At 46.6% G+C, this 26,989-nt stretch overlaps 21 non-coding genes across 21 annotated transcripts; all 21 read right to left on the bottom strand.

Annotated features, from left to right (window-relative positions):
• Positions 1-432: 432 nt before the first annotated feature.
• Positions 433-623, bottom strand: LOC142260279 (U2 spliceosomal RNA). Its single transcript, XR_012728589.1, has one exon. It is a non-coding gene; the product is annotated as a U2 spliceosomal RNA (small nuclear RNA).
• Positions 624-1,740: 1,117 nt separating this feature from the next.
• Positions 1,741-1,931, bottom strand: LOC142259794 (U2 spliceosomal RNA). The gene has a single exon (XR_012728152.1). It is a non-coding gene; the product is annotated as a U2 spliceosomal RNA (small nuclear RNA).
• Positions 1,932-3,048: 1,117 nt separating this feature from the next.
• LOC142259806 (U2 spliceosomal RNA) lies at positions 3,049-3,239 on the bottom strand. Its single transcript, XR_012728163.1, has one exon. It is a non-coding gene; the product is annotated as a U2 spliceosomal RNA (small nuclear RNA).
• Positions 3,240-4,356: 1,117 nt separating this feature from the next.
• On the bottom strand, positions 4,357-4,547 carry LOC142259818 (U2 spliceosomal RNA). Its single transcript, XR_012728174.1, has one exon. It is a non-coding gene; the product is annotated as a U2 spliceosomal RNA (small nuclear RNA).
• A 1,117-nt stretch (positions 4,548-5,664) lies between these two features.
• Positions 5,665-5,855, bottom strand: LOC142259831 (U2 spliceosomal RNA). Its single transcript, XR_012728185.1, has one exon. It is a non-coding gene; the product is annotated as a U2 spliceosomal RNA (small nuclear RNA).
• Positions 5,856-6,972: 1,117 nt separating this feature from the next.
• Positions 6,973-7,163, bottom strand: LOC142259843 (U2 spliceosomal RNA). Its single transcript, XR_012728196.1, has one exon. It is a non-coding gene; the product is annotated as a U2 spliceosomal RNA (small nuclear RNA).
• Positions 7,164-8,279: 1,116 nt separating this feature from the next.
• Positions 8,280-8,470, bottom strand: LOC142259855 (U2 spliceosomal RNA). Its single transcript, XR_012728207.1, has one exon. It is a non-coding gene; the product is annotated as a U2 spliceosomal RNA (small nuclear RNA).
• A 1,117-nt stretch (positions 8,471-9,587) lies between these two features.
• Positions 9,588-9,778, bottom strand: LOC142259867 (U2 spliceosomal RNA). Its single transcript, XR_012728218.1, has one exon. It is a non-coding gene; the product is annotated as a U2 spliceosomal RNA (small nuclear RNA).
• A 1,118-nt stretch (positions 9,779-10,896) lies between these two features.
• On the bottom strand, positions 10,897-11,087 carry LOC142259879 (U2 spliceosomal RNA). Its single transcript, XR_012728229.1, has one exon. It is a non-coding gene; the product is annotated as a U2 spliceosomal RNA (small nuclear RNA).
• Positions 11,088-12,201: 1,114 nt separating this feature from the next.
• On the bottom strand, positions 12,202-12,392 carry LOC142259891 (U2 spliceosomal RNA). The gene has a single exon (XR_012728240.1). It is a non-coding gene; the product is annotated as a U2 spliceosomal RNA (small nuclear RNA).
• Positions 12,393-13,510: 1,118 nt separating this feature from the next.
• Positions 13,511-13,701, bottom strand: LOC142259903 (U2 spliceosomal RNA). Its single transcript, XR_012728251.1, has one exon. It is a non-coding gene; the product is annotated as a U2 spliceosomal RNA (small nuclear RNA).
• Positions 13,702-14,818: 1,117 nt separating this feature from the next.
• On the bottom strand, positions 14,819-15,009 carry LOC142259916 (U2 spliceosomal RNA). Its single transcript, XR_012728263.1, has one exon. It is a non-coding gene; the product is annotated as a U2 spliceosomal RNA (small nuclear RNA).
• A 1,114-nt stretch (positions 15,010-16,123) lies between these two features.
• Positions 16,124-16,313, bottom strand: LOC142260271 (U2 spliceosomal RNA). Its single transcript, XR_012728583.1, has one exon. It is a non-coding gene; the product is annotated as a U2 spliceosomal RNA (small nuclear RNA).
• A 1,117-nt stretch (positions 16,314-17,430) lies between these two features.
• Positions 17,431-17,621, bottom strand: LOC142260244 (U2 spliceosomal RNA). The gene has a single exon (XR_012728559.1). It is a non-coding gene; the product is annotated as a U2 spliceosomal RNA (small nuclear RNA).
• Positions 17,622-18,738: 1,117 nt separating this feature from the next.
• On the bottom strand, positions 18,739-18,929 carry LOC142259928 (U2 spliceosomal RNA). The gene has a single exon (XR_012728274.1). It is a non-coding gene; the product is annotated as a U2 spliceosomal RNA (small nuclear RNA).
• Positions 18,930-20,046: 1,117 nt separating this feature from the next.
• On the bottom strand, positions 20,047-20,237 carry LOC142260245 (U2 spliceosomal RNA). Its single transcript, XR_012728560.1, has one exon. It is a non-coding gene; the product is annotated as a U2 spliceosomal RNA (small nuclear RNA).
• A 1,117-nt stretch (positions 20,238-21,354) lies between these two features.
• Positions 21,355-21,545, bottom strand: LOC142259942 (U2 spliceosomal RNA). Its single transcript, XR_012728285.1, has one exon. It is a non-coding gene; the product is annotated as a U2 spliceosomal RNA (small nuclear RNA).
• Positions 21,546-22,662: 1,117 nt separating this feature from the next.
• Positions 22,663-22,853, bottom strand: LOC142259954 (U2 spliceosomal RNA). Its single transcript, XR_012728296.1, has one exon. It is a non-coding gene; the product is annotated as a U2 spliceosomal RNA (small nuclear RNA).
• Positions 22,854-23,970: 1,117 nt separating this feature from the next.
• LOC142259966 (U2 spliceosomal RNA) lies at positions 23,971-24,161 on the bottom strand. The gene has a single exon (XR_012728307.1). It is a non-coding gene; the product is annotated as a U2 spliceosomal RNA (small nuclear RNA).
• Positions 24,162-25,278: 1,117 nt separating this feature from the next.
• On the bottom strand, positions 25,279-25,469 carry LOC142259978 (U2 spliceosomal RNA). Its single transcript, XR_012728318.1, has one exon. It is a non-coding gene; the product is annotated as a U2 spliceosomal RNA (small nuclear RNA).
• Positions 25,470-26,586: 1,117 nt separating this feature from the next.
• Positions 26,587-26,777, bottom strand: LOC142260252 (U2 spliceosomal RNA). The gene has a single exon (XR_012728566.1). It is a non-coding gene; the product is annotated as a U2 spliceosomal RNA (small nuclear RNA).
• Between the last annotated feature and the right edge of the window lie 212 nt (positions 26,778-26,989).

The following is a 26,989-nucleotide window of genomic DNA, read 5'->3' on the forward strand; positions in this document are numbered from 1 at the left end:
GGCTTTTTACAGTTTGTCTATTCCCAATTAGCCGGTTTAGTATACTTAATGAAAGTACTAATTCTTTCATAGGCCGCCCATTCTTAGTATTTGACGTTCAGGTAACAACAGGTAACTTTATTTGGAGTGGAAGCAGAGAGATAACACCAGATGCCAATTGTAGATCCTCTCACACCTGTGGTCACTGCAGCATCTGACTCCACTTTGTCCAAAAGGGATCTATTCCATTCAATTACACATGATCTAGATTAGACTGACAACAAGATACTGCACGGGACATAGCAGAGTTGGTGAAGTTGAGTGGTGATGAGTTTGCCTATTTGGATGAATAAAGCAAGTAAAAAGTGTGTTAGATAAAAATTCATTTCAATTCGCTAATCGGGCTAATATGAATCAGGTGAATCGAGTTCTGCTTTTGGAAACTGGGTTAAGAAGGGGTGCACCGTTCCTGGAGGTACTGCAATACCAGGTCAATGCGTGGAGTGGACAGAGCAAGCTCTTTTTCCATCTCCCTGTTCTAAAAATCCATTTAATATATGGTCCCCAGATAGGGGACGTATCAGATATTAAACTGATAAGAACAGATACTACACTTGATCTTAGCCAAAAGGCCGAGAAGCGATAACCAGAATTGGTTTGGGCCTCGAGTGGCACCCTGGCCTATGCCGGACACATCTTAGGGAGAGAGAGCGAGAGGGAGACAAACCCACGCCTACACAAGACATTTTGTCACCCAAGCCAACCCTTGAAAAGGCTGCTTTGCAGAGCAAAAACAAGAAGAATGGTGCGTTTTGCAGCCGCCGCCCACTGCAATGAATCTGAATAACTCCTCCTTTAGGGCGCAAGCAACTCCCCTCCCCCTTGCAGTCTTTCCAATTCACGATACAAAAAGACGGACAGGACAGGTTGCCTGACTTTCCGTCACTGCCACCCTTTGCCATCCTTACCCGTAGAAAGCCCTTTCATCATCCCCAAACCCTAATCTTTTCCCTTTCCTTCCCAGCCCCCAAACCCTGCCCTCTGTACCTTTCTCACCACCCGCTTCCCTTCTCCTGTCATCCCCCTACCACCCGGGAAAAAAAGAGATTGCCCCCTCCTTCCACTAGCCCACCCTCCCACCCAAAGAACAACTTCTTCTGCGCAGCTTGTTTTCTAGGCAGCAGCGCTATTGTGATGTCATCGGGGGGCATTGTGACAAGCCGCCAGTGTTCCGTCTCTTCATGTTGTGCACTGTTCAAACCGAAAATACATCAACAGGCAGGCTACAGAAAAGCTTACTAACAAAGGTTAGAGAGGGGCTTTCTCAGAGGGCTTTTTACAGTTTGTCTATTCCCAATTAGCCGGTTTAGTATACTTAATGAAAGTACTAATTCTTTCATAGGCCGCCCATTCTTAGTATTTGACGTTCAGGTAACAACAGGTAACTTTATTTGGAGTGGAAGCAGAGAGATAACACCAGATGCCAATTGTAGATCCTCTCACACCTGTGGTCACTGCAGCATCTGACTCCACTTTGTCCAAAAGGGATCTATTCCATTCAATTACACATGATCTAGATTAGACTGACAACAAGATACTGCACGGGACATAGCAGAGTTGGTGAAGTTGAGTGGTGATGAGTTTGCTATTTGGATGAATAAAGCAAGTAAAAAGTGTGTTAGATAAAAATTCATTTCAATTCGCTAATCGGGCTAATATGAATCAGGTGAATCGAGTTCTGCTTTTGGAAACTGGGTTAAGAAGGGGTGCACCGTTCCTGGAGGTACTGCAATACCAGGTCAATGCGTGGAGTGGACAGAGCAAGCTCTTTTTCCATCTCCCTGTTCTAAAAATCCATTTAATATATGGTCCCCAGATAGGGGACGTATCAGATATTAAACTGATAAGAACAGATACTACACTTGATCTTAGCCAAAAGGCCGAGAAGCGATAACCAGAATTGGTTTGGGCCTCGAGTGGCACCCTGGCCTATGCCGGACACATCTTAGGGAGAGAGAGCGAGAGGGAGACAAACCCACGCCTACACAAGACATTTTGTCACCCAAGCCAACCCTTGAAAAGGCTGCTTTGCAGAGCAAAAACAAGAAGAATGGTGCGTTTTGCAGCCGCCGCCCACTGCAATGAATCTGAATAACTCCTCCTTTAGGGCGCAAGCAACTCCCCTCCCCCTTGCAGTCTTTCCAATTCACGATACAAAAAGACGGACAGGACAGGTTGCCTGACTTTCCGTCACTGCCACCCTTTGCCATCCTTACCCGTAGAAAGCCCTTTCATCATCCCCAAACCCTAATCTTTTCCCTTTCCTTCCCAGCCCCCAAACCCTGCCCTCTGTACCTTTCTCACCACCCGCTTCCCTTCTCCTGTCATCCCCCTACCACCCGGGAAAAAAAGAGATTGCCCCCTCCTTCCACTAGCCCACCCTCCCACCCAAAGAACAACTTCTTCTGCGCAGCTTGTTTTCTAGGCAGCAGCGCTATTGTGATGTCATCGGGGGGCATTGTGACAAGCCGCCAGTGTTCCGTCTCTTCATGTTGTGCACTGTTCAAACCGAAAATACATCAACAGGCAGGCTACAGAAAAGCTTACTAACAAAGGTTAGAGAGGGGCTTTCTCAGAGGGCTTTTTACAGTTTGTCTATTCCCAATTAGCCGGTTTAGTATACTTAATGAAAGTACTAATTCTTTCATAGGCCGCCCATTCTTAGTATTTGACGTTCAGGTAACAACAGGTAACTTTATTTGGAGTGGAAGCAGAGAGATAACACCAGATGCCAATTGTAGATCCTCTCACACCTGTGGTCACTGCAGCATCTGACTCCACTTTGTCCAAAAGGGATCTATTCCATTCAATTACACATGATCTAGATTAGACTGACAACAAGATACTGCACGGGACATAGCAGAGTTGGTGAAGTTGAGTGGTGATGAGTTTGCTATTTGGATGAATAAAGCAAGTAAAAAGTGTGTTAGATAAAAATTCATTTCAATTCGCTAATCGGGCTAATATGAATCAGGTGAATCGAGTTCTGCTTTTGGAAACTGGGTTAAGAAGGGGTGCACCGTTCCTGGAGGTACTGCAATACCAGGTCAATGCGTGGAGTGGACAGAGCAAGCTCTTTTTCCATCTCCCTGTTCTAAAAATCCATTTAATATATGGTCCCCAGATAGGGGACGTATCAGATATTAAACTGATAAGAACAGATACTACACTTGATCTTAGCCAAAAGGCCGAGAAGCGATAACCAGAATTGGTTTGGGCCTCGAGTGGCACCCTGGCCTATGCCGGACACATCTTAGGGAGAGAGAGCGAGAGGGAGACAAACCCACGCCTACACAAGACATTTTGTCACCCAAGCCAACCCTTGAAAAGGCTGCTTTGCAGAGCAAAAACAAGAAGAATGGTGCGTTTTGCAGCCGCCGCCCACTGCAATGAATCTGAATAACTCCTCCTTTAGGGCGCAAGCAACTCCCCTCCCCCTTGCAGTCTTTCCAATTCACGATACAAAAAGACGGACAGGACAGGTTGCCTGACTTTCCGTCACTGCCACCCTTTGCCATCCTTACCCGTAGAAAGCCCTTTCATCATCCCCAAACCCTAATCTTTTCCCTTTCCTTCCCAGCCCCCAAACCCTGCCCTCTGTACCTTTCTCACCACCCGCTTCCCTTCTCCTGTCATCCCCCTACCACCCGGGAAAAAAAGAGATTGCCCCCTCCTTCCACTAGCCCACCCTCCCACCCAAAGAACAACTTCTTCTGCGCAGCTTGTTTTCTAGGCAGCAGCGCTATTGTGATGTCATCGGGGGGCATTGTGACAAGCCGCCAGTGTTCCGTCTCTTCATGTTGTGCACTGTTCAAACCGAAAATACATCAACAGGCAGGCTACAGAAAAGCTTACTAACAAAGGTTAGAGAGGGGCTTTCTCAGAGGGCTTTTTACAGTTTGTCTATTCCCAATTAGCCGGTTTAGTATACTTAATGAAAGTACTAATTCTTTCATAGGCCGCCCATTCTTAGTATTTGACGTTCAGGTAACAACAGGTAACTTTATTTGGAGTGGAAGCAGAGAGATAACACCAGATGCCAATTGTAGATCCTCTCACACCTGTGGTCACTGCAGCATCTGACTCCACTTTGTCCAAAAGGGATCTATTCCATTCAATTACACATGATCTAGATTAGACTGACAACAAGATACTGCACGGGACATAGCAGAGTTGGTGAAGTTGAGTGGTGATGAGTTTGCTATTTGGATGAATAAAGCAAGTAAAAAGTGTGTTAGATAAAAATTCATTTCAATTCGCTAATCGGGCTAATATGAATCAGGTGAATCGAGTTCTGCTTTTGGAAACTGGGTTAAGAAGGGGTGCACCGTTCCTGGAGGTACTGCAATACCAGGTCAATGCGTGGAGTGGACAGAGCAAGCTCTTTTTCCATCTCCCTGTTCTAAAAATCCATTTAATATATGGTCCCCAGATAGGGGACGTATCAGATATTAAACTGATAAGAACAGATACTACACTTGATCTTAGCCAAAAGGCCGAGAAGCGATAACCAGAATTGGTTTGGGCCTCGAGTGGCACCCTGGCCTATGCCGGACACATCTTAGGGAGAGAGAGCGAGAGGGAGACAAACCCACGCCTACACAAGACATTTTGTCACCCAAGCCAACCCTTGAAAAGGCTGCTTTGCAGAGCAAAAACAAGAAGAATGGTGCGTTTTGCAGCCGCCGCCCACTGCAATGAATCTGAATAACTCCTCCTTTAGGGCGCAAGCAACTCCCCTCCCCCTTGCAGTCTTTCCAATTCACGATACAAAAAGACGGACAGGACAGGTTGCCTGACTTTCCGTCACTGCCACCCTTTGCCATCCTTACCCGTAGAAAGCCCTTTCATCATCCCCAAACCCTAATCTTTTCCCTTTCCTTCCCAGCCCCCAAACCCTGCCCTCTGTACCTTTCTCACCACCCGCTTCCCTTCTCCTGTCATCCCCCTACCACCCGGGAAAAAAAGAGATTGCCCCCTCCTTCCACTAGCCCACCCTCCCACCCAAAGAACAACTTCTTCTGCGCAGCTTGTTTTCTAGGCAGCAGCGCTATTGTGATGTCATCGGGGGGCATTGTGACAAGCCGCCAGTGTTCCGTCTCTTCATGTTGTGCACTGTTCAAACCGAAAATACATCAACAGGCAGGCTACAGAAAAGCTTACTAACAAAGGTTAGAGAGGGGCTTTCTCAGAGGGCTTTTTACAGTTTGTCTATTCCCAATTAGCCGGTTTAGTATACTTAATGAAAGTACTAATTCTTTCATAGGCCGCCCATTCTTAGTATTTGACGTTCAGGTAACAACAGGTAACTTTATTTGGAGTGGAAGCAGAGAGATAACACCAGATGCCAATTGTAGATCCTCTCACACCTGTGGTCACTGCAGCATCTGACTCCACTTTGTCCAAAAGGGATCTATTCCATTCAATTACACATGATCTAGATTAGACTGACAACAAGATACTGCACGGGACATAGCAGAGTTGGTGAAGTTGAGTGGTGATGAGTTTGCTATTTGGATGAATAAAGCAAGTAAAAAGTGTGTTAGATAAAAATTCATTTCAATTCGCTAATCGGGCTAATATGAATCAGGTGAATCGAGTTCTGCTTTTGGAAACTGGGTTAAGAAGGGGTGCACCGTTCCTGGAGGTACTGCAATACCAGGTCAATGCGTGGAGTGGACAGAGCAAGCTCTTTTTCCATCTCCCTGTTCTAAAAATCCATTTAATATATGGTCCCCAGATAGGGGACGTATCAGATATTAAACTGATAAGAACAGATACTACACTTGATCTTAGCCAAAAGGCCGAGAAGCGATAACCAGAATTGGTTTGGGCCTCGAGTGGCACCCTGGCCTATGCCGGACACATCTTAGGGAGAGAGAGCGAGAGGGAGACAAACCCACGCCTACACAAGACATTTTGTCACCCAAGCCAACCCTTGAAAAGGCTGCTTTGCAGAGCAAAAACAAGAAGAATGGTGCGTTTTGCAGCCGCCGCCCACTGCAATGAATCTGAATAACTCCTCCTTTAGGGCGCAAGCAACTCCCCTCCCCCTTGCAGTCTTTCCAATTCACGATACAAAAAGACGGACAGGACAGGTTGCCTGACTTTCCGTCACTGCCACCCTTTGCCATCCTTACCCGTAGAAAGCCCTTTCATCATCCCCAAACCCTAATCTTTTCCCTTTCCTTCCCAGCCCCCAAACCCTGCCCTCTGTACCTTTCTCACCACCCGCTTCCCTTCTCCTGTCATCCCCCTACCACCCGGGAAAAAAAGAGATTGCCCCCTCCTTCCACTAGCCCACCCTCCCACCCAAAGAACAACTTCTTCTGCGCAGCTTGTTTTCTAGGCAGCAGCGCTATTGTGATGTCATCGGGGGGCATTGTGACAAGCCGCCAGTGTTCCGTCTCTTCATGTTGTGCACTGTTCAAACCGAAAATACATCAACAGGCAGGCTACAGAAAAGCTTACTAACAAAGGTTAGAGAGGGGCTTTCTCAGAGGGCTTTTTACAGTTTGTCTATTCCCAATTAGCCGGTTTAGTATACTTAATGAAAGTACTAATTCTTTCATAGGCCGCCCATTCTTAGTATTTGACGTTCAGGTAACAACAGGTAACTTTATTTGGAGTGGAAGCAGAGAGATAACACCAGATGCCAATTGTAGATCCTCTCACACCTGTGGTCACTGCAGCATCTGACTCCACTTTGTCCAAAAGGGATCTATTCCATTCAATTACACATGATCTAGATTAGACTGACAACAAGATACTGCACGGGACATAGCAGAGTTGGTGAAGTTGAGTGGTGATGAGTTTGCTATTTGGATGAATAAAGCAAGTAAAAAGTGTGTTAGATAAAAATTCATTTCAATTCGCTAATCGGGCTAATATGAATCAGGTGAATCGAGTTCTGCTTTTGGAAACTGGGTTAAGAAGGGGTGCACCGTTCCTGGAGGTACTGCAATACCAGGTCAATGCGTGGAGTGGACAGAGCAAGCTCTTTTTCCATCTCCCTGTTCTAAAAATCCATTTAATATATGGTCCCCAGATAGGGGACGTATCAGATATTAAACTGATAAGAACAGATACTACACTTGATCTTAGCCAAAAGGCCGAGAAGCGATAACCAGAATTGGTTTGGGCCTCGAGTGGCACCCTGGCCTATGCCGGACACATCTTAGGGAGAGAGAGCGAGAGGGAGACAAACCCACGCCTACACAAGACATTTTGTCACCCAAGCCAACCCTTGAAAAGGCTGCTTTGCAGAGCAAAAACAAGAAGAATGGTGCGTTTTGCAGCCGCCGCCCACTGCAATGAATCTGAATAACTCCTCCTTTAGGGCGCAAGCAACTCCCCTCCCCCTTGCAGTCTTTCCAATTCACGATACAAAAAGACGGACAGGACAGGTTGCCTGACTTTCCGTCACTGCCACCCTTTGCCATCCTTACCCGTAGAAAGCCCTTTCATCATCCCCAAACCCTAATCTTTTCCCTTTCCTTCCCAGCCCCCAAACCCTGCCCTCTGTACCTTTCTCACCACCCGCTTCCCTTCTCCTGTCATCCCCCTACCACCCGGGAAAAAAAGAGATTGCCCCCTCCTTCCACTAGCCCACCCTCCCACCCAAAGAACAACTTCTTCTGCGCAGCTTGTTTTCTAGGCAGCAGCGCTATTGTGATGTCATCGGGGGGCATTGTGACAAGCCGCCAGTGTTCCGTCTCTTCATGTTGTGCACTGTTCAAACCGAAAATACATCAACAGGCAGGCTACAGAAAAGCTTACTAACAAAGGTTAGAGAGGGCTTTCTCAGAGGGCTTTTTACAGTTTGTCTATTCCCAATTAGCCGGTTTAGTATACTTAATGAAAGTACTAATTCTTTCATAGGCCGCCCATTCTTAGTATTTGACGTTCAGGTAACAACAGGTAACTTTATTTGGAGTGGAAGCAGAGAGATAACACCAGATGCCAATTGTAGATCCTCTCACACCTGTGGTCACTGCAGCATCTGACTCCACTTTGTCCAAAAGGGATCTATTCCATTCAATTACACATGATCTAGATTAGACTGACAACAAGATACTGCACGGGACATAGCAGAGTTGGTGAAGTTGAGTGGTGATGAGTTTGCTATTTGGATGAATAAAGCAAGTAAAAAGTGTGTTAGATAAAAATTCATTTCAATTCGCTAATCGGGCTAATATGAATCAGGTGAATCGAGTTCTGCTTTTGGAAACTGGGTTAAGAAGGGGTGCACCGTTCCTGGAGGTACTGCAATACCAGGTCAATGCGTGGAGTGGACAGAGCAAGCTCTTTTTCCATCTCCCTGTTCTAAAAATCCATTTAATATATGGTCCCCAGATAGGGGACGTATCAGATATTAAACTGATAAGAACAGATACTACACTTGATCTTAGCCAAAAGGCCGAGAAGCGATAACCAGAATTGGTTTGGGCCTCGAGTGGCACCCTGGCCTATGCCGGACACATCTTAGGGAGAGAGAGCGAGAGGGAGACAAACCCACGCCTACACAAGACATTTTGTCACCCAAGCCAACCCTTGAAAAGGCTGCTTTGCAGAGCAAAAACAAGAAGAATGGTGCGTTTTGCAGCCGCCGCCCACTGCAATGAATCTGAATAACTCCTCCTTTAGGGCGCAAGCAACTCCCCTCCCCCTTGCAGTCTTTCCAATTCACGATACAAAAAGACGGACAGGACAGGTTGCCTGACTTTCCGTCACTGCCACCCTTTGCCATCCTTACCCGTAGAAAGCCCTTTCATCATCCCCAAACCCTAATCTTTTCCCTTTCCTTCCCAGCCCCCAAACCCTGCCCTCTGTACCTTTCTCACCACCCGCTTCCCTTCTCCTGTCATCCCCCTACCACCCGGGAAAAAAAGAGATTGCCCCCTCCTTCCACTAGCCCACCCTCCCACCCAAAGAACAACTTCTTCTGCGCAGCTTGTTTTCTAGGCAGCAGCGCTATTGTGATGTCATCGGGGGGCATTGTGACAAGCCGCCAGTGTTCCGTCTCTTCATGTTGTGCACTGTTCAAACCGAAAATACATCAACAGGCAGGCTACAGAAAAGCTTACTAACAAAGGTTAGAGAGGGGCTTTCTCAGAGGGCTTTTTACAGTTTGTCTATTCCCAATTAGCCGGTTTAGTATACTTAATGAAAGTACTAATTCTTTCATAGGCCGCCCATTCTTAGTATTTGACGTTCAGGTAACAACAGGTAACTTTATTTGGAGTGGAAGCAGAGAGATAACACCAGATGCCAATTGTAGATCCTCTCACACCTGTGGTCACTGCAGCATCTGACTCCACTTTGTCCAAAAGGGATCTATTCCATTCAATTACACATGATCTAGATTAGACTGACAACAAGATACTGCACGGGACATAGCAGAGTTGGTGAAGTTGAGTGGTGATGAGTTTGCTATTTGGATGAATAAAGCAAGTAAAAAGTGTGTTAGATAAAAATTCATTTCAATTCGCTAATCGGGCTAATATGAATCAGGTGAATCGAGTTCTGCTTTTGGAAACTGGGTTAAGAAGGGGTGCACCGTTCCTGGAGGTACTGCAATACCAGGTCAATGCGTGGAGTGGACAGAGCAAGCTCTTTTTCCATCTCCCTGTTCTAAAAATCCATTTAATATATGGTCCCCAGATAGGGGACGTATCAGATATTAAACTGATAAGAACAGATACTACACTTGATCTTAGCCAAAAGGCCGAGAAGCGATAACCAGAATTGGTTTGGGCCTCGAGTGGCACCCTGGCCTATGCCGGACACATCTTAGGGAGAGAGAGCGAGAGGGAGACAAACCCACGCCTACACAAGACATTTTGTCACCCAAGCCAACCCTTGAAAAGGCTGCTTTGCAGAGCAAAAACAAGAAGAATGGTGCGTTTTGCAGCCGCCGCCCACTGCAATGAATCTGAATAACTCCTCCTTTAGGGCGCAAGCAACTCCCCTCCCCCTTGCAGTCTTTCCAATTCACGATACAAAAAGACGGACAGGACAGGTTGCCTGACTTTCCGTCACTGCCACCCTTTGCCATCCTTACCCGTAGAAAGCCCTTTCATCATCCCCAAACCCTAATCTTTTCCCTTTCCTTCCCAGCCCCCAAACCCTGCCCTCTGTACCTTTCTCACCACCCGCTTCCCTTCTCCTGTCATCCCCCTACCACCCGGGAAAAAAAGAGATTGCCCCCTCCTTCCACTAGCCCACCCTCCCACCCAAAGAACAACTTCTTCTGCGCAGCTTGTTTTCTAGGCAGCAGCGCTATTGTGATGTCATCGGGGGGCATTGTGACAAGCCGCCAGTGTTCCGTCTCTTCATGTTGTGCACTGTTCAAACCGAAAATACATCAACAGGCAGGCTACAGAAAAGCTTACTAACAAAGGTTAGAGAGGGGCTTTCTCAGAGGGCTTTTTACAGTTTGTCTATTCCCAATTAGCCGGTTTAGTATACTTAATGAAAGTACTAATTCTTTCATAGGCCGCCCATTCTTAGTATTTGACGTTCAGGTAACAACAGGTAACTTTATTTGGAGTGGAAGCTAGAGAGATAACACCAGATGCCAATTGTAGATCCTCTCACACCTGTGGTCACTGCAGCATCTGACTCCACTTTGTCCAAAAGGGATCTATTCCATTCAATTACACATGATCTAGATTAGACTGACAACAAGATACTGCACGGGACATAGCAGAGTTGGTGAAGTTGAGTGGTGATGAGTTTGCTATTTGGATGAATAAAGCAAGTAAAAAGTGTGTTAGATAAAAATTCATTTCAATTCGCTAATCGGGCTAATATGAATCAGGTGAATCGAGTTCTGCTTTTGGAAACTGGGTTAAGAAGGGGTGCACCGTTCCTGGAGGTACTGCAATACCAGGTCAATGCGTGGAGTGGACAGAGCAAGCTCTTTTTCCATCTCCCTGTTCTAAAAATCCATTTAATATATGGTCCCCAGATAGGGGACGTATCAGATATTAAACTGATAAGAACAGATACTACACTTGATCTTAGCCAAAAGGCCGAGAAGCGATAACCAGAATTGGTTTGGGCCTCGAGTGGCACCCTGGCCTATGCCGGACACATCTTAGGGAGAGAGAGCGAGAGGGAGACAAACCCACGCCTACACAAGACATTTTGTCACCCAAGCCAACCCTTGAAAAGGCTGCTTTGCAGAGCAAAAACAAGAAGAATGGTGCGTTTTGCAGCCGCCGCCCACTGCAATGAATCTGAATAACTCCTCCTTTAGGGCGCAAGCAACTCCCTCCCCCTTGCAGTCTTTCCAATTCACGATACAAAAAGACGGACAGGACAGGTTGCCTGACTTTCCGTCACTGCCACCCTTTGCCATCCTTACCCGTAGAAAGCCCTTTCATCATCCCCAAACCCTAATCTTTCCCTTTCCTTCCCAGCCCCCAAACCCTGCCCTCTGTACCTTTCTCACCACCCGCTTCCCTTCTCCTGTCATCCCCCTACCACCCGGGAAAAAAAGAGATTGCCCCCTCCTTCCACTAGCCCACCCTCCCACCCAAAGAACAACTTCTTCTGCGCAGCTTGTTTTCTAGGCAGCAGCGCTATTGTGATGTCATCGGGGGGCATTGTGACAAGCCGCCAGTGTTCCGTCTCTTCATGTTGTGCACTGTTCAAACCGAAAATACATCAACAGGCAGGCTACAGAAAAGCTTACTAACAAAGGTTAGAGAGGGGCTTTCTCAGAGGGCTTTTTACAGTTTGTCTATTCCCAATTAGCCGGTTTAGTATACTTAATGAAAGTACTAATTCTTTCATAGCCGCCCATTCTTAGTATTTGACGTTCAGGTAACAACAGGTAACTTTATTTGGAGTGGAAGCAGAGAGATAACACCAGATGCCAATTGTAGATCCTCTCACACCTGTGGTCACTGCAGCATCTGACTCCACTTTGTCCAAAAGGGATCTATTCCATTCAATTACACATGATCTAGATTAGACTGACAACAAGATACTGCACGGGACATAGCAGAGTTGGTGAAGTTGAGTGGTGATGAGTTTGCTATTTGGATGAATAAAGCAAGTAAAAAGTGTGTTAGATAAAAATTCATTTCAATTCGCTAATCGGGCTAATATGAATCAGGTGAATCGAGTTCTGCTTTTGGAAACTGGGTTAAGAAGGGGTGCACCGTTCCTGGAGGTACTGCAATACCAGGTCAATGCGTGGAGTGGACAGAGCAAGCTCTTTTTCCATCTCCCTGTTCTAAAAATCCATTTAATATATGGTCCCCAGATAGGGGACGTATCAGATATTAAACTGATAAGAACAGATACTACACTTGATCTTAGCCAAAAGGCCGAGAAGCGATAACCAGAATTGGTTTGGGCCTCGAGTGGCACCCTGGCCTATGCCGGACACATCTTAGGGAGAGAGAGCGAGAGGGAGACAAACCCACGCCTACACAAGACATTTTGTCACCCAAGCCAACCCTTGAAAAGGCTGCTTTGCAGAGCAAAAACAAGAAGAATGGTGCGTTTTGCAGCCGCCGCCCACTGCAATGAATCTGAATAACTCCTCCTTTAGGGCGCAAGCAACTCCCCTCCCCCTTGCAGTCTTTCCAATTCACGATACAAAAAGACGGACAGGACAGGTTGCCTGACTTTCCGTCACTGCCACCCTTTGCCATCCTTACCCGTAGAAAGCCCTTTCATCATCCCCAAACCCTAATCTTTTCCCTTTCCTTCCCAGCCCCCAAACCCTGCCCTCTGTACCTTTCTCACCACCCGCTTCCCTTCTCCTGTCATCCCCCTACCACCCGGGAAAAAAAGAGATTGCCCCCTCCTTCCACTAGCCCACCCTCCCACCCAAAGAACAACTTCTTCTGCGCAGCTTGTTTTCTAGGCAGCAGCGCTATTGTGATGTCATCGGGGGGCATTGTGACAAGCCGCCAGTGTTCCGTCTCTTCATGTTGTGCACTGTTCAAACCGAAAATACATCAACAGGCAGGCTACAGAAAAGCTTACTAACAAAGGTTAGAGAGGGGCTTTCTCAGAGGGCTTTTTACAGTTTGTCTATTCCCAATTAGCCGGTTTAGTATACTTAATGAAAGTACTAATTCTTTCATAGGCCGCCCATTCTTAGTATTTGACGTTCAGGTAACAACAGGTAACTTTATTTGGAGTGGAAGAGAGAGAGATAACACCAGATGCCAATTGTAGATCCTCTCACACCTGTGGTCACTGCAGCATCTGACTCCACTTTGTCCAAAAGGGATCTATTCCATTCAATTACACATGATCTAGATTAGACTGACAACAAGATACTGCACGGGACATAGCAGAGTTGGTGAAGTTGAGTGGTGATGAGTTTGCTATTTGGATGAATAAAGCAAGTAAAAAGTGTGTTAGATAAAAATTCATTTCAATTCGCTAATCGGGCTAATATGAATCAGGTGAATCGAGTTCTGCTTTTGGAAACTGGGTTAAGAAGGGGTGCACCGTTCCTGGAGGTACTGCAATACCAGGTCAATGCGTGGAGTGGACAGAGCAAGCTCTTTTTCCATCTCCCTGTTCTAAAAATCCATTTAATATATGGTCCCCAGATAGGGGACGTATCAGATATTAAACTGATAAGAACAGATACTACACTTGATCTTAGCCAAAAGGCCGAGAAGCGATAACCAGAATTGGTTTGGGCCTCGAGTGGCACCCTGGCCTATGCCGGACACATCTTAGGGAGAGAGAGCGAGAGGGAGACAAACCCACGCCTACACAAGACATTTTGTCACCCAAGCCAACCCTTGAAAAGGCTGCTTTGCAGAGCAAAAACAAGAAGAATGGTGCGTTTTGCAGCCGCCGCCCACTGCAATGAATCTGAATAACTCCTCCTTTAGGGCGCAAGCAACTCCCCTCCCCCTTGCAGTCTTTCCAATTCACGATACAAAAAGACGGACAGGACAGGTTGCCTGACTTTCCGTCACTGCCACCCTTTGCCATCCTTACCCGTAGAAAGCCCTTTCATCATCCCCAAACCCTAATCTTTTCCCTTTCCTTCCCAGCCCCCAAACCCTGCCCTCTGTACCTTTCTCACCACCCGCTTCCCTTCTCCTGTCATCCCCCTACCACCCGGGAAAAAAAGAGATTGCCCCCTCCTTCCACTAGCCCACCCTCCCACCCAAAGAACAACTTCTTCTGCGCAGCTTGTTTTCTAGGCAGCAGCGCTATTGTGATGTCATCGGGGGGCATTGTGACAAGCCGCCAGTGTTCCGTCTCTTCATGTTGTGCACTGTTCAAACCGAAAATACATCAACAGGCAGGCTACAGAAAAGCTTACTAACAAAGGTTAGAGAGGGGCTTTCTCAGAGGGCTTTTTACAGTTTGTCTATTCCCAATTAGCCGGTTTAGTATACTTAATGAAAGTACTAATTCTTTCATAGGCCGCCCATTCTTAGTATTTGACGTTCAGGTAACAACAGGTAACTTTATTTGGAGTGGAAGCAGAGAGATAACACCAGATGCCAATTGTAGATCCTCTCACACCTGTGGTCACTGCAGCATCTGACTCCACTTTGTCCAAAAGGGATCTATTCCATTCAATTACACATGATCTAGATTAGACTGACAACAAGATACTGCACGGGACATAGCAGAGTTGGTGAAGTTGAGTGGTGATGAGTTTGCTATTTGGATGAATAAAGCAAGTAAAAAGTGTGTTAGATAAAAATTCATTTCAATTCGCTAATCGGGCTAATATGAATCAGGTGAATCGAGTTCTGCTTTTGGAAACTGGGTTAAGAAGGGGTGCACCGTTCCTGGAGGTACTGCAATACCAGGTCAATGCGTGGAGTGGACAGAGCAAGCTCTTTTTCCATCTCCCTGTTCTAAAAATCCATTTAATATATGGTCCCCAGATAGGGGACGTATCAGATATTAAACTGATAAGAACAGATACTACACTTGATCTTAGCCAAAAGGCCGAGAAGCGATAACCAGAATTGGTTTGGGCCTCGAGTGGCACCCTGGCCTATGCCGGACACATCTTAGGGAGAGAGAGCGAGAGGGAGACAAACCCACGCCTACACAAGACATTTTGTCACCCAAGCCAACCCTTGAAAAGGCTGCTTTGCAGAGCAAAAACAAGAAGAATGGTGCGTTTTGCAGCCGCCGCCCACTGCAATGAATCTGAATAACTCCTCCTTTAGGGCGCAAGCAACTCCCCTCCCCCTTGCAGTCTTTCCAATTCACGATACAAAAAGACGGACAGGACAGGTTGCCTGACTTTCCGTCACTGCCACCCTTTGCCATCCTTACCCGTAGAAAGCCTTTCATCATCCCCAAACCCTAATCTTTTCCTTTCCTTCCCAGCCCCCAAACCCTGCCCTCTGTACCTTTCTCACCACCCGCTTCCCTTCTCCTGTCATCCCCCTACCACCCGGGAAAAAAAGAGATTGCCCCCTCCTTCCACTAGCCCACCCTCCCACCCAAAGAACAACTTCTTCTGCGCAGCTTGTTTTCTAGGCAGCAGCGCTATTGTGATGTCATCGGGGGGCATTGTGACAAGCCGCCAGTGTTCCGTCTCTTCATGTTGTGCACTGTTCAAACCGAAAATACATCAACAGGCAGGCTACAGAAAAGCTTACTAACAAAGGTTAGAGAGGGGCTTTCTCAGAGGGCTTTTTACAGTTTGTCTATTCCCAATTAGCCGGTTTAGTATACTTAATGAAAGTACTAATTCTTTCATAGGCCGCCCATTCTTAGTATTTGACGTTCAGGTAACAACAGGTAACTTTATTTGGAGTGGAAGCAGAGAGATAACACCAGATGCCAATTGTAGATCCTCTCACACCTGTGGTCACTGCAGCATCTGACTCCACTTTGTCCAAAAGGGATCTATTCCATTCAATTACACATGATCTAGATTAGACTGACAACAAGATACTGCACGGGACATAGCAGAGTTGGTGAAGTTGAGTGGTGATGAGTTTGCTATTTGATGAATAAAGCAAGTAAAAAGTGTGTTAGATAAAAATTCATTTCAATTCGCTAATCGGGCTAATATGAATCAGGTGAATCGAGTTCTGCTTTTGGAAACTGGGTTAAGAAGGGGTGCACCGTTCCTGGAGGTACTGCAATACCAGGTCAATGCGTGAGTGGACAGAGCAAGCTCTTTTTCCATCTCCCTGTTCTAAAAATCCATTTAATATATGGTCCCCAGATAGGGGACGTATCAGATATTAAACTGATAAGAACAGATACTACACTTGATCTTAGCCAAAAGGCCGAGAAGCGATAACCAGAATTGGTTTGGGCCTCGAGTGGCACCCTGGCCTATGCCGGACACATCTTAGGGAGAGAGAGCGAGAGGGAGACAAACCCACGCCTACACAAGACATTTTGTCACCCAAGCCAACCCTTGAAAAGGCTGCTTTGCAGAGCAAAAACAAGAAGAATGGTGCGTTTTGCAGCCGCCGCCCACTGCAATGAATCTGAATAACTCCTCCTTTAGGGCGCAAGCAACTCCCCTCCCCCTTGCAGTCTTTCCAATTCACGATACAAAAAGACGGACAGGACAGGTTGCCTGACTTTCCGTCACTGCCACCCTTTGCCATCCTTACCCGTAGAAAGCCCTTTCATCATCCCCAAACCCTAATCTTTTCCCTTTCCTTCCCAGCCCCCAAACCCTGCCCTCTGTACCTTTCTCACCACCCGCTTCCCTTCTCCTGTCATCCCCCTACCACCCGGGAAAAAAAGAGATTGCCCCCTCCTTCCACTAGCCCACCCTCCCACCCAAAGAACAACTTCTTCTGCGCAGCTTGTTTTCTAGGCAGCAGCGCTATTGTGATGTCATCGGGGGGCATTGTGACAAGCCGCCAGTGTTCCGTCTCTTCATGTTGTGCACTGTTCAAACCGAAAATACATCAACAGGCAGGCTACAGAAAAGCTTACTAACAAAGGTTAGAGAGGGGCTTTCTCAGAGGGCTTTTTACAGTTTGTCTATTCCCAATTAGCCGGTTTAGTATACTTAATGAAAGTACTAATTCTTTCATAGGCCGCCCATTCTTAGTATTTGACGTTCAGGTAACAACAGGTAACTTTATTTGGAGTGGAAGCAGAGAGATAACACCAGATGCCAATTGTAGATCCTCTCACACCTGTGGTCACTGCAGCATCTGACTCCACTTTGTCCAAAAGGGATCTATTCCATTCAATTACACATGATCTAGATTAGACTGACAACAAGATACTGCACGGGACATAGCAGAGTTGGTGAAGTTGAGTGGTGATGAGTTTGCTATTTGGATGAATAAAGCAAGTAAAAAGTGTGTTAGATAAAAATTCATTTCAATTCGCTAATCGGGCTAATATGAATCAGGTGAATCGAGTTCTGCTTTTGGAAACTGGGTTAAGAAGGGGTGCACCGTTCCTGGAGGTACTGCAATACCAGGTCAATGCGTGGAGTGGACAGAGCAAGCTCTTTTTCCACCTCCCTGTTCTAAAAATCCATTTAATATATGGTCCCCAGATAGGGGACGTATCAGATATTAAACTGATAAGAACAGATACTACACTTGATCTTAGCCAAAAGGCCGAGAAGCGATAACCAGAATTGGTTTGGGCCTCGAGTGGCACCCTGGCCTATGCCGGACACATCTTAGGGAGAGAGAGCGAGAGGGAGACAAACCCACGCCTACACAAGACATTTTGTCACCCAAGCCAACCCTTGAAAAGGCTGCTTTGCAGAGCAAAAACAAGAAGAATGGTGCGTTTTGCAGCCGCCGCCCACTGCAATGAATCTGAATAACTCCTCCTTTAGGGCGCAAGCAACTCCCCTCCCCCTTGCAGTCTTTCCAATTCACGATACAAAAAGACGGACAGGACAGGTTGCCTGACTTTCCGTCACTGCCACCCTTTGCCATCCTTACCCGTAGAAAGCCCTTTCATCATCCCCAAACCCTAATCTTTTCCCTTTCCTTCCCAGCCCCCAAACCCTGCCCTCTGTACCTTTCTCACCACCCGCTTCCCTTCTCCTGTCATCCCCCTACCACCCGGGAAAAAAAGAGATTGCCCCCTCCTTCCACTAGCCCACCCTCCCACCCAAAGAACAACTTCTTCTGCGCAGCTTGTTTTCTAGGCAGCAGCGCTATTGTGATGTCATCGGGGGGCATTGTGACAAGCCGCCAGTGTTCCGTCTCTTCATGTTGTGCACTGTTCAAACCGAAAATACATCAACAGGCAGGCTACAGAAAAGCTTACTAACAAAGGTTAGAGAGGGGCTTTCTCAGAGGGCTTTTTACAGTTTGTCTATTCCCAATTAGCCGGTTTAGTATACTTAATGAAAGTACTAATTCTTTCATAGGCCGCCCATTCTTAGTATTTGACGTTCAGGTAACAACAGGTAACTTTATTTGGAGTGGAAGCAGAGAGATAACACCAGATGCCAATTGTAGATCCTCTCACACCTGTGGTCACTGCAGCATCTGACTCCACTTTGTCCAAAAGGGATCTATTCCATTCAATTACACATGATCTAGATTAGACTGACAACAAGATACTGCACGGGACATAGCAGAGTTGGTGAAGTTGAGTGGTGATGAGTTTGCTATTTGGATGAATAAAGCAAGTAAAAAGTGTGTTAGATAAAAATTCATTTCAATTCGCTAATCGGGCTAATATGAATCAGGTGAATCGAGTTCTGCTTTTGGAAACTGGGTTAAGAAGGGGTGCACCGTTCCTGGAGGTACTGCAATACCAGGTCAATGCGTGGAGTGGACAGAGCAAGCTCTTTTTCCATCTCCCTGTTCTAAAAATCCATTTAATATATGGTCCCCAGATAGGGGACGTATCAGATATTAAACTGATAAGAACAGATACTACACTTGATCTTAGCCAAAAGGCCGAGAAGCGATAACCAGAATTGGTTTGGGCCTCGAGTGGCACCCTGGCCTATGCCGGACACATCTTAGGGAGAGAGAGCGAGAGGGAGACAAACCCACGCCTACACAAGACATTTTGTCACCCAAGCCAACCCTTGAAAAGGCTGCTTTGCAGAGCAAAAACAAGAAGAATGGTGCGTTTTGCAGCCGCCGCCCACTGCAATGAATCTGAATAACTCCTCCTTTAGGGCGCAAGCAACTCCCCTCCCCCTTGCAGTCTTTCCAATTCACGATACAAAAAGACGGACAGGACAGGTTGCCTGACTTTCCGTCACTGCCACCCTTTGCCATCCTTACCCGTAGAAAGCCCTTTCATCATCCCCAAACCCTAATCTTTTCCCTTTCCTTCCCAGCCCCCAAACCCTGCCCTCTGTACCTTTCTCACCACCCGCTTCCCTTCTCCTGTCATCCCCCTACCACCCGGGAAAAAAAGAGATTGCCCCCTCCTTCCACTAGCCCACCCTCCCACCCAAAGAACAACTTCTTCTGCGCAGCTTGTTTTCTAGGCAGCAGCGCTATTGTGATGTCATCGGGGGGCATTGTGACAAGCCGCCAGTGTTCCGTCTCTTCATGTTGTGCACTGTTCAAACCGAAAATACATCAACAGGCAGGCTACAGAAAAGCTTACTAACAAAGGTTAGAGAGGGGCTTTCTCAGAGGGCTTTTTACAGTTTGTCTATTCCCAATTAGCCGGTTTAGTATACTTAATGAAAGTACTAATTCTTTCATAGGCCGCCCATTCTTAGTATTTGACGTTCAGGTAACAACAGGTAACTTTATTTGGAGTGGAAGCAGAGAGATAACACCAGATGCCAATTGTAGATCCTCTCACACCTGTGGTCACTGCAGCATCTGACTCCACTTTGTCCAAAAGGGATCTATTCCATTCAATTACACATGATCTAGATTAGACTGACAACAAGATACTGCACGGGACATAGCAGAGTTGGTGAAGTTGAGTGGTGATGAGTTTGCTATTTGGATGAATAAAGCAAGTAAAAAGTGTGTTAGATAAAAATTCATTTCAATTCGCTAATCGGGCTAATATGAATCAGGTGAATCGAGTTCTGCTTTTGGAAACTGGGTTAAGAAGGGGTGCACCGTTCCTGGAGGTACTGCAATACCAGGTCAATGCGTGGAGTGGACAGAGCAAGCTCTTTTTCCACCTCCCTGTTCTAAAAATCCATTTAATATATGGTCCCCAGATAGGGGACGTATCAGATATTAAACTGATAAGAACAGATACTACACTTGATCTTAGCCAAAAGGCCGAGAAGCGATAACCAGAATTGGTTTGGGCCTCGAGTGGCACCCTGGCCTATGCCGGACACATCTTAGGGAGAGAGAGCGAGAGGGAGACAAACCCACGCCTACACAAGACATTTTGTCACCCAAGCCAACCCTTGAAAAGGCTGCTTTGCAGAGCAAAAACAAGAAGAATGGTGCGTTTTGCAGCCGCCGCCCACTGCAATGAATCTGAATAACTCCTCCTTTAGGGCGCAAGCAACTCCCCTCCCCCTTGCAGTCTTTCCAATTCACGATACAAAAAGACGGACAGGACAGGTTGCCTGACTTTCCGTCACTGCCACCCTTTGCCATCCTTACCCGTAGAAAGCCCTTTCATCATCCCCAAACCCTAATCTTTTCCCTTTCCTTCCCAGCCCCCAAACCCTGCCCTCTGTACCTTTCTCACCACCCGCTTCCCTTCTCCTGTCATCCCCCTACCACCCGGGAAAAAAAGAGATTGCCCCCTCCTTCCACTAGCCCACCCTCCCACCCAAAGAACAACTTCTTCTGCGCAGCTTGTTTTCTAGGCAGCAGCGCTATTGTGATGTCATCGGGGGGCATTGTGACAAGCCGCCAGTGTTCCGTCTCTTCATGTTGTGCACTGTTCAAACCGAAAATACATCAACAGGCAGGCTACAGAAAAGCTTACTAACAAAGGTTAGAGAGGGGCTTTCTCAGAGGGCTTTTTACAGTTTGTCTATTCCCAATTAGCCGGTTTAGTATACTTAATGAAAGTACTAATTCTTTCATAGGCCGCCCATTCTTAGTATTTGACGTTCAGGTAACAACAGGTAACTTTATTTGGAGTGGAAGCAGAGAGATAACACCAGATGCCAATTGTAGATCCTCTCACACCTGTGGTCACTGCAGCATCTGACTCCACTTTGTCCAAAAGGGATCTATTCCATTCAATTACACATGATCTAGATTAGACTGACAACAAGATACTGCACGGGACATAGCAGAGTTGGTGAAGTTGAGTGGTGATGAGTTTGCTATTTGGATGAATAAAGCAAGTAAAAAGTGTGTTAGATAAAAATTCATTTCAATTCGCTAATCGGGCTAATATGAATCAGGTGAATCGAGTTCTGCTTTTGGAAACTGGGTTAAGAAGGGGTGCACCGTTCCTGGAGGTACTGCAATACCAGGTCAATGCGTGGAGTGGACAGAGCAAGCTCTTTTTCCATCTCCCTGTTCTAAAAATCCATTTAATATATGGTCCCCAGATAGGGGACGTATCAGATATTAAACTGATAAGAACAGATACTACACTTGATCTTAGCCAAAAGGCCGAGAAGCGATAACCAGAATTGGTTTGGGCCTCGAGTGGCACCCTGGCCTATGCCGGACACATCTTAGGGAGAGAGAGCGAGAGGGAGACAAACCCACGCCTACACAAGACATTTTGTCACCCAAGCCAACCCTTGAAAAGGCTGCTTTGCAGAGCAAAAACAAGAAGAATGGTGCGTTTTGCAGCCGCCGCCCACTGCAATGAATCTGAATAACTCCTCCTTTAGGGCGCAAGCAACTCCCCTCCCCCTTGCAGTCTTTCCAATTCACGATACAAAAAGACGGACAGGACAGGTTGCCTGACTTTCCGTCACTGCCACCCTTTGCCATCCTTACCCGTAGAAAGCCCTTTCATCATCCCCAAACCCTAATCTTTTCCCTTTCCTTCCCAGCCCCCAAACCCTGCCCTCTGTACCTTTCTCACCACCCGCTTCCCTTCTCCTGTCATCCCCCTACCACCCGGGAAAAAAAGAGATTGCCCCCTCCTTCCACTAGCCCACCCTCCCACCCAAAGAACAACTTCTTCTGCGCAGCTTGTTTTCTAGGCAGCAGCGCTATTGTGATGTCATCGGGGGGCATTGTGACAAGCCGCCAGTGTTCCGTCTCTTCATGTTGTGCACTGTTCAAACCGAAAATACATCAACAGGCAGGCTACAGAAAAGCTTACTAACAAAGGTTAGAGAGGGGCTTTCTCAGAGGGCTTTTTACAGTTTGTCTATTCCCAATTAGCCGGTTTAGTATACTTAATGAAAGTACTAATTCTTTCATAGGCCGCCCATTCTTAGTATTTGACGTTCAGGTAACAACAGGTAACTTTATTTGGAGTGGAAGCAGAGAGATAACACCAGATGCCAATTGTAGATCCTCTCACACCTGTGGTCACTGCAGCATCTGACTCCACTTTGTCCAAAAGGGATCTATTCCATTCAATTACACATGATCTAGATTAGACTGACAACAAGATACTGCACGGGACATAGCAGAGTTGGTGAAGTTGAGTGGTGATGAGTTTGCTATTTGGATGAATAAAGCAAGTAAAAAGTGTGTTAGATAAAAATTCATTTCAATTCGCTAATCGGGCTAATATGAATCAGGTGAATCGAGTTCTGCTTTTGGAAACTGGGTTAAGAAGGGGTGCACCGTTCCTGGAGGTACTGCAATACCAGGTCAATGCGTGGAGTGGACAGAGCAAGCTCTTTTTCCATCTCCCTGTTCTAAAAATCCATTTAATATATGGTCCCCAGATAGGGGACGTATCAGATATTAAACTGATAAGAACAGATACTACACTTGATCTTAGCCAAAAGGCCGAGAAGCGATAACCAGAATTGGTTTGGGCCTCGAGTGGCACCCTGGCCTATGCCGGACACATCTTAGGGAGAGAGAGCGAGAGGGAGACAAACCCACGCCTACACAAGACATTTTGTCACCCAAGCCAACCCTTGAAAAGGCTGCTTTGCAGAGCAAAAACAAGAAGAATGGTGCGTTTTGCAGCCGCCGCCCACTGCAATGAATCTGAATAACTCCTCCTTTAGGGCGCAAGCAACTCCCCTCCCCCTTGCAGTCTTTCCAATTCACGATACAAAAAGACGGACAGGACAGGTTGCCTGACTTTCCGTCACTGCCACCCTTTGCCATCCTTACCCGTAGAAAGCCCTTTCATCATCCCCAAACCCTAATCTTTTCCCTTTCCTTCCCAGCCCCCAAACCCTGCCCTCTGTACCTTTCTCACCACCCGCTTCCCTTCTCCTGTCATCCCCCTACCACCCGGGAAAAAAAGAGATTGCCCCCTCCTTCCACTAGCCCACCCTCCCACCCAAAGAACAACTTCTTCTGCGCAGCTTGTTTTCTAGGCAGCAGCGCTATTGTGATGTCATCGGGGGGCATTGTGACAAGCCGCCAGTGTTCCGTCTCTTCATGTTGTGCACTGTTCAAACCGAAAATACATCAACAGGCAGGCTACAGAAAAGCTTACTAACAAAGGTTAGAGAGGGGCTTTCTCAGAGGGCTTTTTACAGTTTGTCTATTCCCAATTAGCCGGTTTAGTATACTTAATGAAAGTACTAATTCTTTCATAGGCCGCCCATTCTTAGTATTTGACGTTCAGGTAACAACAGGTAACTTTATTTGGAGTGGAAGCAGAGAGATAACACCAGATGCCAATTGTAGATCCTCTCACACCTGTGGTCACTGCAGCATCTGACTCCACTTTGTCCAAAAGGGATCTATTCCATTCAATTACACATGATCTAGATTAGACTGACAACAAGATACTGCACGGGACATAGCAGAGTTGGTGAAGTTGAGTGGTGATGAGTTTGCTATTTGGATGAATAAAGCAAGTAAAAAGTGTGTTAGATAAAAATTCATTTCAATTCGCTAATCGGGCTAATATGAATCAGGTGAATCGAGTTCTGCTTTTGGAAACTGGGTTAAGAAGGGGTGCACCGTTCCTGGAGGTACTGCAATACCAGGTCAATGCGTGGAGTGGACAGAGCAAGCTCTTTTTCCATCTCCCTGTTCTAAAAATCCATTTAATATATGGTCCCCAGATAGGGGACGTATCAGATATTAAACTGATAAGAACAGATACTACACTTGATCTTAGCCAAAAGGCCGAGAAGCGATAACCAGAATTGGTTTGGGCCTCGAGTGGCACCCTGGCCTATGCCGGACACATCTTAGGGAGAGAGAGCGAGAGGGAGACAAACCCACGCCTACACAAGACATTTTGTCACCCAAGCCAACCCTTGAAAAGGCTGCTTTGCAGAGCAAAAACAAGAAGAATGGTGCGTTTTGCAGCCGCCGCCCACTGCAATGAATCTGAATAACTCCTCCTTTAGGGCGCAAGCAACTCCCCTCCCCCTTGCAGTCTTTCCAATTCACGATACAAAAAGACGGACAGGACAGGTTGCCTGACTTTCCGTCACTGCCACCCTTTGCCATCCTTACCCGTAGAAAGCCCTTTCATCATCCCCAAACCCTAATCTTTTCCCTTTCCTTCCCAGCCCCCAAACCCTGCCCTCTGTACCTTTCTCACCACCCGCTTCCCTTCTCCTGTCATCCCCCTACCACCCGGGAAAAAAAGAGATTGCCCCCTCCTTCCACTAGCCCACCCTCCCACCCAAAGAACAACTTCTTCTGCGCAGCTTGTTTTCTAGGCAGCAGCGCTATTGTGATGTCATCGGGGGGCATTGTGACAAGCCGCCAGTGTTCCGTCTCTTCATGTTGTGCACTGTTCAAACCGAAAATACATCAACAGGCAGGCTACAGAAAAGCTTACTAACAAAGGTTAGAGAGGGGCTTTCTCAGAGGGCTTTTTACAGTTTGTCTATTCCCAATTAGCCGGTTTAGTATACTTAATGAAAGTACTAATTCTTTCATAGGCCGCCCATTCTTAGTATTTGACGTTCAGGTAACAACAGGTAACTTTATTTGGAGTGGAAGCAGAGAGATAACACCAGATGCCAATTGTAGATCCTCTCACACCTGTGGTCACTGCAGCATCTGACTCCACTTTGTCCAAAAGGGATCTATTCCATTCAATTACACATGATCTAGATTAGACTGACAACAAGATACTGCACGGGACATAGCAGAGTTGGTGAAGTTGAGTGGTGATGAGTTTGCTATTTGGATGAATAAAGCAAGTAAAAAGTGTGTTAGATAAAAATTCATTTCAATTCGCTAATCGGGCTAATATGAATCAGGTGAATCGAGTTCTGCTTTTGGAAACTGGGTTAAGAAGGGGTGCACCGTTCCTGGAGGTACTGCAATACCAGGTCAATGCGTGGAGTGGACAGAGCAAGCTCTTTTTCCATCTCCCTGTTCTAAAAATCCATTTAATATATGGTCCCCAGATAGGGGACGTATCAGATATTAAACTGATAAGAACAGATACTACACTTGATCTTAGCCAAAAGGCCGAGAAGCGATAACCAGAATTGGTTTGGGCCTCGAGTGGCACCCTGGCCTATGCCGGACACATCTTAGGGAGAGAGAGCGAGAGGGAGACAAACCCACGCCTACACAAGACATTTTGTCACCCAAGCCAACCCTTGAAAAGGCTGCTTTGCAGAGCAAAAACAAGAAGAATGGTGCGTTTTGCAGCCGCCGCCCACTGCAATGAATCTGAATAACTCCTCCTTTAGGGCGCAAGCAACTCCCCTCCCCCTTGCAGTCTTTCCAATTCACGATACAAAAAGACGGACAGGACAGGTTGCCTGACTTTCCGTCACTGCCACCCTTTGCCATCCTTACCCGTAGAAAGCCCTTTCATCATCCCCAAACCCTAATCTTTTCCCTTTCCTTCCCAGCCCCCAAACCCTGCCCTCTGTACCTTTCTCACCACCCGCTTCCCTTCTCCTGTCATCCCCCTACCACCCGGGAAAAAAAGAGATTGCCCCCTCCTTCCACTAGCCCACCCTCCCACCCAAAGAACAACTTCTTCTGCGCAGCTTGTTTTCTAGGCAGCAGCGCTATTGTGATGTCATCGGGGGGCATTGTGACAAGCCGCCAGTGTTCCGTCTCTTCATGTTGTGCACTGTTCAAACCGAAAATACATCAACAGGCAGGCTACAGAAAAGCTTACTAACAAAGGTTAGAGAGGGGCTTTCTCAGAGGGCTTTTTACAGTTTGTCTATTCCCAATTAGCCGGTTTAGTATACTTAATGAAAGTACTAATTCTTTCATAGGCCGCCCATTCTTAGTATTTGACGTTCAGGTAACAACAGGTAACTTTATTTGGAGTGGAAGCAGAGAGATAACACCAGATGCCAATTGTAGATCCTCTCACACCTGTGGTCACTGCAGCATCTGACTCCACTTTGTCCAAAAGGGATCTATTCCATTCAATTACACATGATCTAGATTAGACTGACAACAAGATACTGCACGGGACATAGCAGAGTTGGTGAAGTTGAGTGGTGATGAGTTTGCTATTTGGATGAATAAAGCAAGTAAAAAGTGTGTTAGATAAAAATTCATTTCAATTCGCTAATCGGGCTAATATGAATCAGGTGAATCGAGTTCTGCTTTTGGAAACTGGGTTAAGAAGGGGTGCACCGTTCCTGGAGGTACTGCAATACCAGGTCAATGCGTGGAGTGGACAGAGCAAGCTCTTTTTCCATCTCCCTGTTCTAAAAATCCATTTAATATATGGTCCCCAGATAGGGGACGTATCAGATATTAAACTGATAAGAACAGATACTACACTTGATCTCAGCCAAAAGGCCGAGAAGCGATAACCAGAATTGGTTTGGGCCTCGAGTGGCACCCTGGCCTATGCCGGACACATCTTAGGGAGAGAGAGCGAGAGGGAGACAAACCCACGCCTACACAAGACATTTTGTCACCCAAGCCAACCCTTGAAAAGGCTGCTTTGCAGAGCAAAAACAAGAAGAATGGTGCGTTTTGCAGCCGCCGCCCACTGCAATGAATCTGAATAACTCCTCCTT

Source organism: Anomaloglossus baeobatrachus, assembly GCF_048569485.1.
Source record: "Anomaloglossus baeobatrachus isolate aAnoBae1 chromosome 9 unlocalized genomic scaffold, aAnoBae1.hap1 SUPER_9_unloc_5, whole genome shotgun sequence".
Taxonomy (NCBI): Eukaryota; Metazoa; Chordata; class Amphibia; order Anura; family Aromobatidae; genus Anomaloglossus; species Anomaloglossus baeobatrachus.